At 46.1% G+C, this 15,339-nt stretch overlaps 1 protein-coding gene across 1 annotated transcript in view; it reads right to left on the minus strand.

Annotated features, from left to right (window-relative positions):
- Positions 1 to 15,339, minus strand: part of cep112 (centrosomal protein 112) — a 150,852-nt gene that overhangs the window by 82,133 nt on the left and 53,380 nt on the right. The window lies entirely within an intron of this gene.

Below are 15,339 nucleotides of genomic sequence, written 5' to 3' on the forward strand. Positions count from 1 at the left end.
AAATATGCCAGATCAACCCCTCTTCTTTGGAGGAACTTGCCTCCTGCCGCACCATCTGGCGCTCTCACGTCTCACAGGGAGTGAAGTATATGGAAAACCAGCGCACACAACACCATGTAGCAAAGCGTGCAAAGGGCCCCCCCCCCCAGCACCACTTTTACATGCCCGGTCTGCAACCACAACTGTGCATCCAGGATCGGGCTATTCAGCCACCAAAGGACTCACAAATAGGAGGAGATGGTCATCATTGGATATGATGGACAACCAGCAAGCAAGCAAGATCAAGCTTTCTGTATATTTGTTAGCATAATCTTCCTGCAAACTCACAAAGTTGATGGTATAAATTCTCCAAATCTACAAAGAGGAAAGGGTAGGGGTGGAATCGCAAAGCTGCCGACAGCTGTGCTAGTTAGCGGAGCTAATGCTAAGCTCAGAACAGCAGACAAGGCTGAGGGATATTCATGAAGTTGAGGAGTCTTTTGATGTGAAAAAGGGCAACAAATTTAGGGATGTGTGTATGTGTGTGTGTGTGTGTGGGGGGGCATAGTTCTCTAATTTGAAACTTAATTTTGCAGTTGAAATTCATAATCAGGATGTGGTCGAGCAACATAGTCATAAAAGCAAAACAGGCAGTACTATAAACACACACACGCGCACACACACACACACACACACATACACACACACACACACACACACAGACACAGACACACACACAGGGTCCACTTAAGGAGACAACCCGTAGCCAGTTAGCATACTTACGTCAGTGAGCGTGCACGTACACAACTCGCAGTGCGCACAGAGTTTCCGGTTTCATTTTTTTGGTCACAATGATTCATCTATTACTTTCCCCAAACTTAGGGAGTGATGCTACCTGTTTACAAAAGATGTGACAGCAGAGGGAGAAACGCCGACAGAAACAGACAGAAGGGGGGCGGCGGGGGTGAGCGGCATTTTCTTCTTCCCGGCTGCCTAACTTAATGTTCCATACACAGCAGATAATAACAACAAAAACAAACCGACTGCCAAACGAAAGGGAGGCAACAAAAAGAGAGAAAAGGAAAAAAGAAAAGAAAAGAAAAGAAAAAGGGCTGAACAGAGCAAAGAGAAAAAAGAACGTGCAGGCCTCCTCTCTTCTTTATAGCGCTCTGTCTCTTTGTAATTTTGGTCTCTCTAATGTCGGACATCAAACGACGGAGAAATTGTGTTTTTTTCCCCTCTCTCTCCCCCGTTTTTGTGTACTCTGTAATTATTAATCAGCCTCGCTGCATGACTGCCTTCGGGGCTGAGACGTACACAAAGGATATGCGGAGCGACTAAGATGGAAAAAGAAAAGAGAGAGAGAAGAAGATGGAAAAGAGGATGTCACAGAAATAGCAAAAGTTTTTTTAAACTTCCAAGAGAGAGTGAGAGATGAGTCGGGGGGTTGTGTTGCCTGAGAGACGAGAAGAATGTGCATGAGGTGGCTTAAGTATGTGTGTGTGTGTGTGTGTGTGTGTGTGTGTGTGTGTGTGTGTGTGTGTGTGTGTGTGTGATGTGTGATGTGTGTGTGTGTATATGTGTGTGTGCACACATGTATACATCTTTTTTCGTGTGGTGCAGACTCAGCTTCTCGGTCTTTGTCAGTGACACAACACAACATACATGCTGCCATGGCTAAGTTGGTGCCGGCTGCCGACTCCGCATCTCTGACAAAGCTCGCAGAAACTCTTTGCAACGAACACAAAATGTGCCACAGCCTTAAACGTGCCTCGCTCTAAAATTAAACACAACCAGCAAATGTATGGCACCTCAAATGACACTCGGCAGAGTGACTCGCCTGTGTGTGTGTGTGTGTGTGTGTGTGTGTGTGTGTGTGTGTGTGTGTGTGTGTGTGTGTGTGTGTGTGTGCTCTTATGTGTGTGTGTGCTCTTATGTGTGTGTGTGTGTGTGTGTGTGTGTGTGTGTGTGTGTGTGTGTGTGTGTGTGTGTGTGTGTGTGTGTGTGTGTGTGGCCACCAGAGGAGCAGACAGCATGTCACCATCAATAACAGAGCGATGAGGGTGAGATGAGAGGACAGAGAAAACGGCTGAGGGAGGCCTGGCAGAGAGAGAGAGAGAGAGAGAGAGAGAGAGGGGAGAGAGTGAGGCCGGGAGCAAGAGAAGAAAGGAGGGTTAAGAGTGGATCGGGGTGCCAACTCTGGGGCGGCTCGTTAGCTTAAAATGGCTCTTTGGTCAGAAAAGTGGAAGGAGAGGAGGCTCAAATTAGAGATGTGCCTTTTCCTGAGAGGAAGTCCTCTCATCCCTCAATCCTGAAGGGCTGTTTATAGGAGAAGAAGAGAAAGAGACCGAGGAAGGAGAAGTCCGCGTTCTCAAGGAAGAGGGCAAGAGTTTCCGCCCCCCCCCCCCCCACTCCCCTCACTGTCTGACAGACAGGGTGTGTGGGGGGCTCGGGGCTGCTTGCGGTCGTCTAAGCCGAACTAACCATGTGTGTGTCGAGGTAGGCCTACGACAACGCGGCAAGACAAACGGAACACGTGAATGTGCAAACGCAAGAACTCACACCAGCACATCGCACGCACGCCAACGCAGAGTAAAACTCCACACACGGGAGAGCTAACGGCACTCGCTCAGCTAATACTGGGCATGTAATCATGCAGTTAGGAGCTGTACGGCTGTGTTGTGGGTGGGATGACTGCTACGGAGAATAGACAAAACACAGAATGGAATGTACGCATGCATGTGGACGCCTCTGGTCTCTTGTAGAAACGAGAGACAGACAGATAGACAGACAGACAGACAGACAGAGAGAGAGAGAGAGAGGGAGATACAGAGAGAGAGAGATACAGAGAGAGAGAGAGAGGGAGAGTGTGTCTGTGTGTGCATGTGTGCCTGCGCCCGCACATCTGCGTCTGTGAGCTCATCCAAACGGAATGATAACGAATCCAAAGACACATCAAAGGGGCCGAGAAAAAAGAGGGAGCGCATAAAAAGAGAGAAAATGCAAAACTGAAATATTCAGCACCCTCTGAAGAAAAAATAACACAGGCTCGGTTTTCATCCCCGTCCCCAGAGAGATGGAGCGAAAGAAAAGAGGGAAGCTGAGGTTTACGAAGCGTCAAGGCTTCAGAAATGACACGGCAACATGTCGGCTCAAGAACAACGGTGGCGCTATGCTGGATTTGAGACAAAATGGCCACACGCTCATTCATGAAGACCAGATAGGAATAAACAGAACAAGTTTTTTTTTTTTTTTTGGGGGTGGGGGGTTCCCCTCTTTTCCCCCCAGTTGTATGCGGCCAATTACCCCACTCTTCCGAGCCGTCCCGGTTGCTGCTCCACCCCCTCTGCTGATCCGGGCAGGGCTGCAGACTACCACATGTCTCCTCCCATACATGTGGAGTCGCCAGCTGCTTCTTTTCACCTGACAGTGAGGAGTTTCACCAGGAGGACTTGGCGTGTGGGAGGATCACGCTATTCCCCCCAGTTCCCCCTCGAACAGGCACCCTGACCGACCAGAGGAGGCGCTAGTGTGGCAACCAGGACATATAGCTACATCCGGCTTCCTACCTCCAGACACGGCCAATTGTGTCTGTAGGGACGCCCGACGAAGCCGGAGGTAACATGGGGACAGAATGAGTTATTACTTTATCGTCCCTTATCCAGTGTAGCATGAATACACACACGCCATCCCTGGTAGTGTGGCACAGCCACGCTACCAGTTTCTTGTTCAGGTTTGTTAACATTACACCCTCATTGGTTTAGCGTTGAAAACTGTTGACAAGATTAGGCAAATAAATATGTTAATGTCATGATGTCATGAGTGGTAAAGGGGACCACAAGTGTGATTTTTCTCCCTCTCCCTGTTTCACCCCCATTTTCTCTCCGTATCTGTACTGGCCTCATATATTAATTTAACAAGGATGCACCTGATCACTGCCTCCCAATGATTAGCAGCAGATCATCGCCTCCTGTAGGAATTTTGGGGTTTGGAGCCATACTCGAGGATTAGGAATGAGTATATTAGAGGGGCCGCTCAGGTTGGACGGTTTGGAGACAAAGCAAGACAGGCAAGATGAGATGGCTTGGACATGTGTGGAGGAGAGATGCTGGGTATATTGGGAGAAGGATGCTGAATATGGAGCTGTCAGGGAAGAGGAAAAGAGGAAGGCCAAAGAGGAGGTTGATGGATGTGGTGAGGGAGGACATGCAGGTGGCTGGTGTGGCAGAGGAAGATGCAGAGGACAAGAAGAGATGGAAACGGATGATCCACTGTGGCGACCCCTAACAGGACCAGCCGAAAGTAGTAGTAGCAGTAGTAGTAGTAGTAGTAGTAGTAGCAGTAGTAGTAGTAGGAGCCATACTCAAGGGCTCCATTGCAGCACTGAGGAGGTGATTGTCCGTCCAATCTGAAGTAATTTACTCTTCTCAGGTCATGCTCTCTAATGACCTTCAGACATTGAAACAGAAATTCCTGGCTACCAGGCAGCAAGTTCACCATCAAAGGCAACCAAGTGCATTCAGCATACAGAGGCACATGGAGAAAGAGTGAGAGGGAGAGAAGGGCTGGTGGTATCTGGTAGGATGCAGGCTGGCAGTACCATTATGTGGCAGTACCAGTATGTCAATGGATAACAGGGGAGTTGTGACAGTGCGGGACGTCATTCTGCATTGTGTTTATCATGATTTAAGTCTCAATGCACTACTCAAGCTCTTTGGCTGGAAACCATCCAGATGAATGAATGCGTTTCTTGTTATTTCAAAGTAACTGCTCTCGGTGCAGCACCTCTGCAGCTGTTCATATTTATATGTAGTTTAAATTTGCATAACTTTGTTATTGAATCATTGTACAAATGCACGCTTTTCTTTCTCATAGCGCTAATGACTAAAGCTATGTGTACTGTGTAACCTGCAGAGAGGTTTAGGATGGATACCTGCAACATACGGAGCACACTGCGTTTCCTTCAGGATATAAATGTTTGCAGATGCTGCCGTATAAAGAAACATGCCTGGGAGAAGAGGAGAGGAGAGGAGAGGAGAGGAGAGGAGAGGAGAGACATTTGTGGCAGGGTTTGGAACGCGGGGGTTCTTTTGCCTCCACTGTGCGTTTAGATGCTATTTGGCTTCATGAATTATTGAATTATGCAGACTGTGCTATGGTATGCTCAACCAACAAGACACTAATCCCTCATGTAAACACACTGTATTTATACATATCTGAGACATTACATGGCAAAATGGAGCTAGACTATTTTTAATGAATGGGAGAAAAAAAAAGAGTGTCCCAAAATGAAATTGTCTTAGTGAATGAATCAGCTGAGCTTGCCTTTGCACGAATTGATATTTTTAGTGGATATCTGTGAGAAAGCAAGCTTAATGTACCAATGACAATATCAATACATTTGGTAAAGGTATTTGGTATATCACTTGGCATGCTACATTACATGTGATGGGCTTGGCAGTCTGTCCAGGGTTTCTCCCCGCCTGCCGCCCAGTGACTGCTGGGATAGGCTCCAGCATCCCCGCGACCCTGAGTAGGAGAAGTGGCTTGGATAATGGATGTGCTATACTGTATTATACTGCAATGTGAATATATATCACAGATCTATTATGTAGCTCAAATATGGGTTGTGATATTGGAGATCATAGAATCTTTTAAATCCCTACTTAAAACATTTTTATCCCAAAGCCTTGTAGCAGTATTAGCTTTTTTCCTCTCTCCCTGTTGCCTTGCCTTTATATTTATATCCATTCAATGCATTTTCCACAATGGCTGGGACTTTTATTGCTTTACCTATATTTCTTTATCTGCGTTATTGATTATTTCAACTATCAGATATTCATTTATCATAGTTGTTTTATTAAAAAAAGACTCTTCTTATTATAGTTTCTATTAGGCCAGAGGAAATATTAATTTTCAAATGCTTCATTCATCAATTAGTCCTTTTGAGTAACAGTAGCGTTGCAGTACAAACCAAATAAAACTAAACAAATAAATAAATATTAGATAAATAAATAAATGAACCTTGCTATGGTCTCAGACTAACTCTCTCTGCTTAAGTCTTGGTATTAACAAAGAGAGCCTTGTCTCTAGGATCCCATCAAAATGGTCTTCCCAGTTCCGCAATATCGAGTCGGCGCTTAACCCACCTTAACCAAGGCCTTTCACAATGGACCCCAGGGGAGCATAAACATTGAACTTAGCGGAGCTGTCAGATATTCAGGATCCATAACTCCACCTGCTCCCAGACTTGCCCCAGTCCCAGCCCCAGCCCAAATGAAACCGTCAGTGGACCCACCCTCGATTCCCTACCTCCATTTAGTGTAGTTTCTGTTTTCTTGGAAGATGGTGAGAGGGGGAGAAACTGCTTTAAAACACATGCAAGAATGTACCATGGGTGTAGACACATACACACGTTAATGTCAGCGGACACACCAAATGTAGTGTAGGCCTTTTCAATCTGGCAGAAGTAATCTTACATGCACGTGCAGGCACAGACACAAAGGCATATGAATAAACAAAGAGAAAGGCAGACAGACTCACTGACACAACACACACACACACACACACACACACACACACACACACACACACACACACACACACACACACACACACACACACACACACACATCTTCATCATTATCGTCTGTGGTCACTTGGGTCGAGTATGACTGTCCTCCTTCTAGGCCTCGTGTCTGCTCTGCATGCTTAGACAGGTAGGGTCTGAGCTTCCTGATGTTGTATAGGGCAAACTGGCATGATCGAGCAATTAAGGCCACATGAACCTTAAAGGTTAGTTGGTCATCAATCATGACACCCAAGTTTTGAGCAGACTCTGTGGGTTTGTGGGTGAGTTGGGTTGATTCGAGCTGGACACTGATCTTTTGTTGTAAAGAGGAACTGGCTGGCATGACAGGAGCTTGGTCTTAGAGAGGTCAAGTTAAAGGTGGCATTTTTTCATCCACGCCGATATATCATTAAGGCATGACAAGCTCTGAGCCGAGACTGAGTGGTCTTCTGGCGGGAACGACAGGAAGAGCTGGGTATCATCAGCATAGCAATGCTACGAGATACCATGGGAGTGGATGATTGCACAGTGAGGTGGTGTATATTAAGAAGAGAAGGGGACCGAGCACTGACCCTTGAGAAACCCCCGTGGATAAGCTGTGCTGTTTGGATATTTCTCCCCTCCAAAATACTCTAAAATATCTCCCTGAGAGGTAGGACATGAACCAACGGAGGGAGGATTCTGAGATACCAAGCTTTTCTGCATCTAAAAAGCTGACCAGGGAATCAAACAAGGACATCTTTCCCAGGGCTCTGGCTTTGTTACTGCAGAGTGTACAGATTGGCTGCATGTTTGGCCTGATAGACACTGTAAAAAAATCACAATGTCAACATCAACATATAAAATCATAACAACGGCGAAAAAAGAAGGGGAGTGAAGATAAAAGGGCCACGTAAAGAAGACAAAGTGGAATAGGGGCATGAATGGGGTGTTTGTACCATTTAAAAAGTCAGGCAAACTGTTCCATCACCTTCAGCCAAAAGAAGATGCTGATCACTGATATTTTGATGATAAAAACTGTCAAAATGATCCATAAGGTCACTGCACAGACACAGTCAGAGCTACTGCAGAGCTGTTAGGGAGGATGGGGGAGAGCATGGAAAAAATATATGGCAGCCTTCCTCACAGAGAAAGAGATTCTTTAATCTCAAAAACAGCCTGACTGCCCCCACCACCACCACCTCCTTTTCACCAAAAAGTTGATTTCCGATGTTGTTGTAAAATTGCAATTTGGAGGTCATTGCTTTATGCAAGCAAGCGAGTTGCTCTCCAGATGAGCTACCTCTCCTTATCACTCTCCCCCTTCCCCTCTCTCTCTCTCTCTCTCTCTCTCTCTGGTACATCTCTCCATCTCTATGCTAATGCCCTGAAATGATCTGAAGCATGTGGGATAAAAAGATGAGGAGGGAAACTTGTTCTCTCCAAAGCTTTGTAGAGCTTCACGTTGTTGCTATAGTAACATGGGCCTGGAACTCAAATTGACGCAGCAATGCTCATTTGCATTGCAGGATAGGGCGATTTTCTTTTCTTTTTTTTGTTTTGGTAGGGAGAGAGTAGGTGTTGCAGGCTGGGGGGGGGGCAATACAGATGCATGTGAAAAAGAGAAAGAGGATGTGCCAACAGAAGAAGCTCAAAACAAACCTAAAACAAAAATCCTCCAAATGTTTTCAAGGTCTGACACACGTTGGGTTGTGAAGGTATGTAAGGTGAAATGTTGTAATCGCCCATAAAACACAAACCAAACACAAACCAAATGCACACAGCACGCAGCGCAAGATGTTGGATTCCACCTCTTTAATTTAAGCACACATCCTGCCATCACTAAATGCTCAAAATCACACTGAGACAAGCTCACACACACACACACACACACACACACACACACACACACACACACACACACACAATCACACAAACACCTTCTGTGTGCGGTCTTGCTTTGACTTTGAAGTTCTCCCGGATCACCTTTAGAAGCCATCAGCGTTGCCATGGCAGCAGGCAGGTATCAGACCGCTGTGTTAGTGTGTGTGTGTGTGTGTGTGTGTGTGTGTGTGTGTGTGTGTGTGTGTGTGTGTGTGTGTGTGTGTGTGTGTGTGAAGCCTGAGTGCTTAATTAGCTTAGGGCCTGATGTGCCACTTGCTGTTTCTCAGCGCTTAACTCTTAACGAGGGAGTGGCTGCTTCGTTAGTGATGCTAACAGCCAGGATAATTTATGCACAAACGAATCTGTCTGCCATTTTCACGCCTGTCCTCCACGGTTGGGCTGACAAAGACAGGAACAGACAATAGGCAGGCAAAACTGCCAATGTCCCTTTGCAGTCTTAAGCGTGAATATGAAATGCTTCACAAGTACAAAACATGTTCTTGTGTTGTTTCACACTGTCACAAACAGATCGGGACAGAAATAGCTTCTGCCTTGTGAAGAACATTTCTCCTTAAAAAATATTTATCCGCTGTATTCACAGAACCACTTGAAAAGTGGTGACTTGAGTGAAACACGAAATGCCTAAAGCCATTGATGAGGACAAATAACAGAAAAAACAACAACTTATTCCTTTTAATCCTCCGCCTCCGGCTTGCAATTTTATTGTGACACACCATTTAAAAACCCCTCAAGGGGGTTGATGGCATTGCAAAAGGGCTTGGCTCGGTTTGGCTGGATCTGGAGCTGAGGTAGTGGAATGGGCTGAACTGGCGCTGTGTTTAATTGTGCAGAACACATTCTAGTTTCATTAGGGAGGCTGTAATCTGCTTGTGACCCAGTAATGTGGTCCGGTATGGGATTAATTACCCAGTGGAATGTTCTGACTGGCTGACTGGATGCTTGGCTGAATGGCTAGAGGCTGGTTTGAAGCCTTGCCTGTCAGCACAGAATGCTTGTACAGTTAGGAGGGGAGGGGTGAGGCTAAAAGGAGAGGGGAGAGGTGGAGATATGGAGGGAGGGCTGCGAGGGTGAGAGGAGTAAATTGAGATCGTTGCACAGAATTGTGCCGTTTCAGTGGTTAAAACAGTGGTGTACGGCTAGGGGAGGGGGTTACAGCATTTACCCAATGACCTTTCAAACTGCAACATGCAGAACTGTCTCAGTAACATACAGTACCACTGTTAAATCAGCAGCAATGACCAACTGCAACCCTGCAAAACAAATGAAATGTGATTTTTACTGGTTCAAAAAGCAACCAAATCCATTTCATCCTTAAAATTGGGACAATTCTGGAGGCATCAGAATTGATTTACTGAGGGTCAACGTGCTCCCTTTGCGGACCCCTTAGAAAAGAAATGCAAAAAGCAGGAGACAGGAGACATTATGAAATGTGCAAGGAGAGAGCAGATGGTAGGGCTTACAGAGCATACTCATGATTACCATTCCATCCATCCATTATCCGAACTGCTTATCCTGCTCTAGGGTCGCGGGGATGCTGGAGCCTATCCCAGCAGTCATTGGGCGGCAGGTGGGGAGACACCCTTGACAGGCTGCCAGGCCATCACACAGGGCCGACACACACACACACACACACACACACACACACACACACACACACACACACACACACACACACACACATATCTAAGGACAATTTAGTACGGCCGAGTCACCTGACCTACATGTCTTTGGACTGTGGGAGGAAACTGGAGCACCCGAAGGAAACCCACGCAGACATAGGGAGAACATGTAAACTCCACACAGAGGACGACCCGGGACGACCCCCAATGTTGGACTACCCTGGGGCTCAAACCCAGGACCTTCTTGCTGTGAGGCGACCACGCTAACCACTGTGCCACCGTGCCGCCCATGATTACCATTCCAATAATATAATTTAGACAAATTAAGTCAAAAAGAATTTCGATGAAGTCAAATGGTTTTGGCTTCTTCCACTCCCCCTTTTAGAGCAGACACCTGGTGACGTCAACATCACACACCCGAGTCCCCCTCTTTCCCCAACGGAACTAAAAAAGGAGACATTTAAGTTTTGTCTCCCTCAAGTCAACAACCTTAAACAAGGTCAGAAGAACTGTCAAAAAGAACATGAAAACAAATAACAAACAGAGCTTTTCTTTGGTATGTCAAGAACTGTAATTCTGAGCAATAAAGAACAACAGCAAAGGCAAATGCTACTTGGAACCCCATGATTCCCCTCACATATGAAGGTCTAACCTGTCTGACACCTCGCAGGTTTAATTGGCAGGCTCTCAACTCTTAACAGTACCATTGGCCCTTGTGAAACTGATCAAAGAGTGTGTGCAAGGGTTGGATGATTAATGCAAAAGACCAAACTAAATTAGAATTCATTCAGAACCATTCCTGTGATCTTCCGACGGTTCAGTAAGAGGTTGGGAACATGACCAACCCTCGTTCAAATGCAAGAAACTACAAAGCCAAGGCTCCGATCTGTGATAGAAATGCATCTCAACAATAGAAATGTATATGTGAACCTGCACCACTAACGATGTGACTGACTGCATGAACTCTGAGATTTATAGAGACACTGATTTATCGAGACAATGTCTCTATAAATCTCAGTTTGATCTTTTATGGCCGAAAGATTCTAATCTTACAGTTAATAGTTACCAAGCGGAGCGTGTACTTTTATTACAACCCTGAGTGTTGTCACAGTGCCCCTGGGTCTTTCTGCCATTTCCCTTGAGTCAACTTCCTGTTGCCTGTCAACAGCACAGCTCCAGGGTTTGTCAGTTGGTGACATCATCGAGACTTTCAACAGGGGTGGCTTCATGTTCACTACTCAAGTAACATAAAGACGGTCCAAAAGTGAACAAATTACTCATGTGACACCTGTTCCACGGTAAGTATCTTGCGACAATGCTTTTCCTGCAATTGGGACAACGTTGATCAAACTCGTGGTGTATCTGATCGCAGACCACACAAAGATTAATGAATATCTGCATATCATCTCACCTCACCTATTCTGTAACCTCTCGAGAGGTCGTTGGGGCACCGCTGTTGAATCTGCAACCAGTCCTCACCATCTCTGTCTGTCCTCAACTGCCCTCTGTAAGCTGGCAAAGTCAAGGCCTGTCCACTCTCTGATGTTACATAGCCACCGCTTCTTATGTCTTCCTTGTCTTCACCCGCCCCTCACTGTGCCTTGCAGGATGGTCTTGGCAAGGCCGGAACTTCTCGAGATGTGACCGTACCATTTCAGTTTTCTCTTCTTTACGATCGTCAACAAGTCTTCATGTGTTCCAATGGCTTGTGTAATCCTTTTTCTCACCTCTTCATTCGTAATATGGTCTCTATATGAGATGTCTAGAGTCTTTTTGTAGCACCTCGTCTCCATTGCGCATCTGCATATATGCCAGCTTAAACCCCACCATGCCAATAAAACCTTTTCCAACAAGGCCTCTCAATGACTCCTAACCTAACTTGAAGAGATACTGAAGTCAACGCTGTCTTTAATCTTCAGCTACTGACCAAGTGACAACGGTTCTCATATGTGCGTCTAGGAGTTAATCACATCTTGACAGTCTCCCGAGGGCCTGCCGTCCATCTGCTCGACCTCCTGCCACTGACCAGACAAAGTAAACAACTCGTCTAGGAACTCTTGCCCTTTTATGTGGACTGGCTCAATAACTCTGTTAGGTCTCCTGCGCAAGATCAAGTTTACTACTGCAAGCATTCAAATCACGTAAAATTATACCACACTGACACCGTGCACCACAGTCAGACACACATACCCATAAAGAGTGGGCACCACAGACCAAGATCGCATACGTCCATCTCACACACACACACACACACACACAAACCTCTCTGCCAACTATCAAAATGCCTTTAGGCTTATTTTCCAAGACTGTTCCATGTTGTTATGTTATGAAATACAGCTGTTCATTTTTAATAGCTAATTTTCAGACCCAGTAAAGCTGTAATCATTCGCTGTCTGGTTGTATCACTATTTTCTTTGGCAGATGAGTAATGTACTTATTTCTTTAGTGTAACTAATTAAAGTTCCAGTCCAAACATCAACTTTAAATGATCCTGAGCTTCATTATCAATTGGTGGAAGCTATAGTTAGGCTGGATAGTAAAAGTGATGGTATCAGTTATGAAGTTTTGAGGGCTGTTTGAGTTTTAAAATCTGAGTTTACTCCAAATTTCCATAATAGTTTCGGTGCTATGAATACTCCTCTTAGTAATAATTGCAGATCATTTTTAATCATTATCAAAATCAACATCAGCTGATAACTGGGGAGCAGGTAGAACTCTACAGTTATTATGTCGAGGTAGTTAGTGCACGGTAAAGAAACAGGTTGGAGCTGGTGTTAGTCAGACACAGTGTAGACTACTTTTTCAAATATTGGAAATTTTAAGGGCACTGTGCTAAAAGAGGCATGTTAGAGTCAAAATATTGAGAAAGTAAGACTTGAAGGGAGGTGAGGTTTCTTCTCCTTACTTAATGAACACGAGAGCCAGATTAGGCCCCATTACCATTAGAGTGTGCCTTTCCCTTTCTATCCATCCATTATCCGAACCACTTATCCTTACTCAGGGTCACGGGGATGCTGGAGCCTATCCCAGCAGACACTGGGCGGCAGGCGGGGAGACACCCTGGACAGGCCGCCAGGCCATCACAGGGCAACCCCCCCCCCCACACACACACACACACACACACACACAACTAAGGACAACTTAGTACGGCCGATTCACCTGACCTACATGTCTTTGGACTGTGGGAGGAAACTGGCGCACCAGGAGGAAACCCACACAGACATGGGGAGAACATGAAAACTCCACACAGAGGATGACCTGGGACGATTCCCAAGGTTGAACTGCCCCGGGGCTCGATCCCAGGACCCTCTTGCTGTGAGGTGACCGCGCTAACCACTGCACCACCGAGCCGCCCACCTTTCCCTTTCTCCTCCCCTAGTACACACATGTAAGCACACACACACGCACACACACACACAAAGGCTCTGATTTAGGAGTTGTCTTGAATGAAGGCACGAGCAAGTTCTTCAGATAAAGCAGGGCACGGGGGCGTCCAGGTGGCTTAGCGGTCTATTCCGTATTCCATTGCCTACCAATATGGGGATCCCAGTTCAAATCTCCATGTTACCTCCAGCTTGGTTGGGCGTCCCTACAGACACAATTGGCCATGTCTGCGGGTGGGAAGCTGAATGTGGGTATGTGTCCTGGTCGCTGCACTAGCACCTCCTCTGGTCGGTCAGAGCACCTGTTTGGGGGGTTAGGGGAAACTGGGGAATAGCGTGAACCTTCAACGCCCTACGTCCCCCTGGTGAAACGCCTCACTGTCAGGTGAAAAGAAGCGGCTAGCGACGCCACATGTATCGGAGGAGGCATGTGGTAGTCTGCAGCCCTCCACGGATCGGCAGAGGGGGTGGAGCAGAAACCGGGACGGCTCAGAAGAGTGCCAAGTACAATTGGGCAGAAAAAGGGGGGGAAGCCAATAGATAAAGAAAGAAAGAAAGATAAAGCAGGGCACGTGTGGAAAGCTATTTGTACACACTTGGGCTTCACAAATGCTTAAACCTCATATTGAAGGTGAAGGGACATTTTTGGTGTAGACTTTTCAATACAACTTGCATATTTCCTTTTTTTAAAAACGCATAAGTTATAATCCAAGGCACTAGTTTTAGTGCATTCGCCATATCAACCCTCCCCACAAAACAAAAAATAGCACAGAATGTAGGTTCCACAAAGAAGATTTGTCACAGTCATTATGACTCCCCCAATTACTACCATGTAAGAAGTTATCTGGGCTGCTCCTCAGAATTTCAGCTCATTTGTAACTGCAGTATAATTTGATTAACAGTGGAATATAAAGGATGTGAGGATGAATTATTTTAATTTGAGACGGCAGTCTATTGTATTTCATCAGAAATTGGAGCAGATTTTACATTTTCCACAATAACAGATGGTCTTTTGGGCTATTGGCTGACATTAACATCTTATTCAAGAAATGTTGAAGAAAACTGCTACCATGCAGATATGCCCATCTACACAGGCTAAAAATAATCAAATAATGCAGCATCAATGATTTTTAATGACATATTTCTAACAAAGGTTTGTTTTCTCGATCATCTACTTCTACTCCAATTCAGGGTGTAGCTTCTGCCTCCTATCATTATACTCAATCATCCATCCATCCATTCATCCATCCACCCATCCATTCTTTATCCGAACTTCTTATCCTGCTCTCAGGGTTGTGGGGATGCTGGAGCCTATCCCAGCAGTCATTGAGCAGCAGATGGGGAGACACCCTGGACAGGCCGCCAGGCCATCACACAGGGCCGACACACACACACACACACATTCATACCTACGGACAATGTAGTACGGCTGATTCACCTGACCTGCATGTCTTTGGACTGTGGGCGGAAACCGGAGCACCCGGAGGAAACCCACGCAGACACGGGGAGAACATGCAAACACCACACAGAGGACGACCCAGGGCGGCCCCTAAGGCTGGACTACCCCGGGGTTCAAACCCAGGGCCTTCTTGCTGTGAAGTGGCCGCGCTAACCACTGCGCCACCATGCCGCCATCATTATACTTATTTCTAGCGATATCTATTCGTTGGAATGTGCTTCACGTAGCTCTGGCCCCAAGTGAAATTCAGCATTTGCATTGACGTGTGGAGGATCAACAATATATTACGTGGTGGTTGATACACATCTGGGGATCTTTGCCATGCGGACACAATAAGGACATCACTTGAATGAGAGGGGGCTCTGCTGAGTTTTTAATTAATCGATAATCTCGTGCCAAACGATACGTGTCTCCACAGCTAACTGTACATGAGCCACTGTTCTG

The sequence above is a fragment of the Lampris incognitus genome, chromosome 10 (genome assembly GCF_029633865.1).
Source record: "Lampris incognitus isolate fLamInc1 chromosome 10, fLamInc1.hap2, whole genome shotgun sequence".
NCBI lineage: Eukaryota > Metazoa > Chordata > Actinopteri > Lampriformes > Lampridae > Lampris > Lampris incognitus.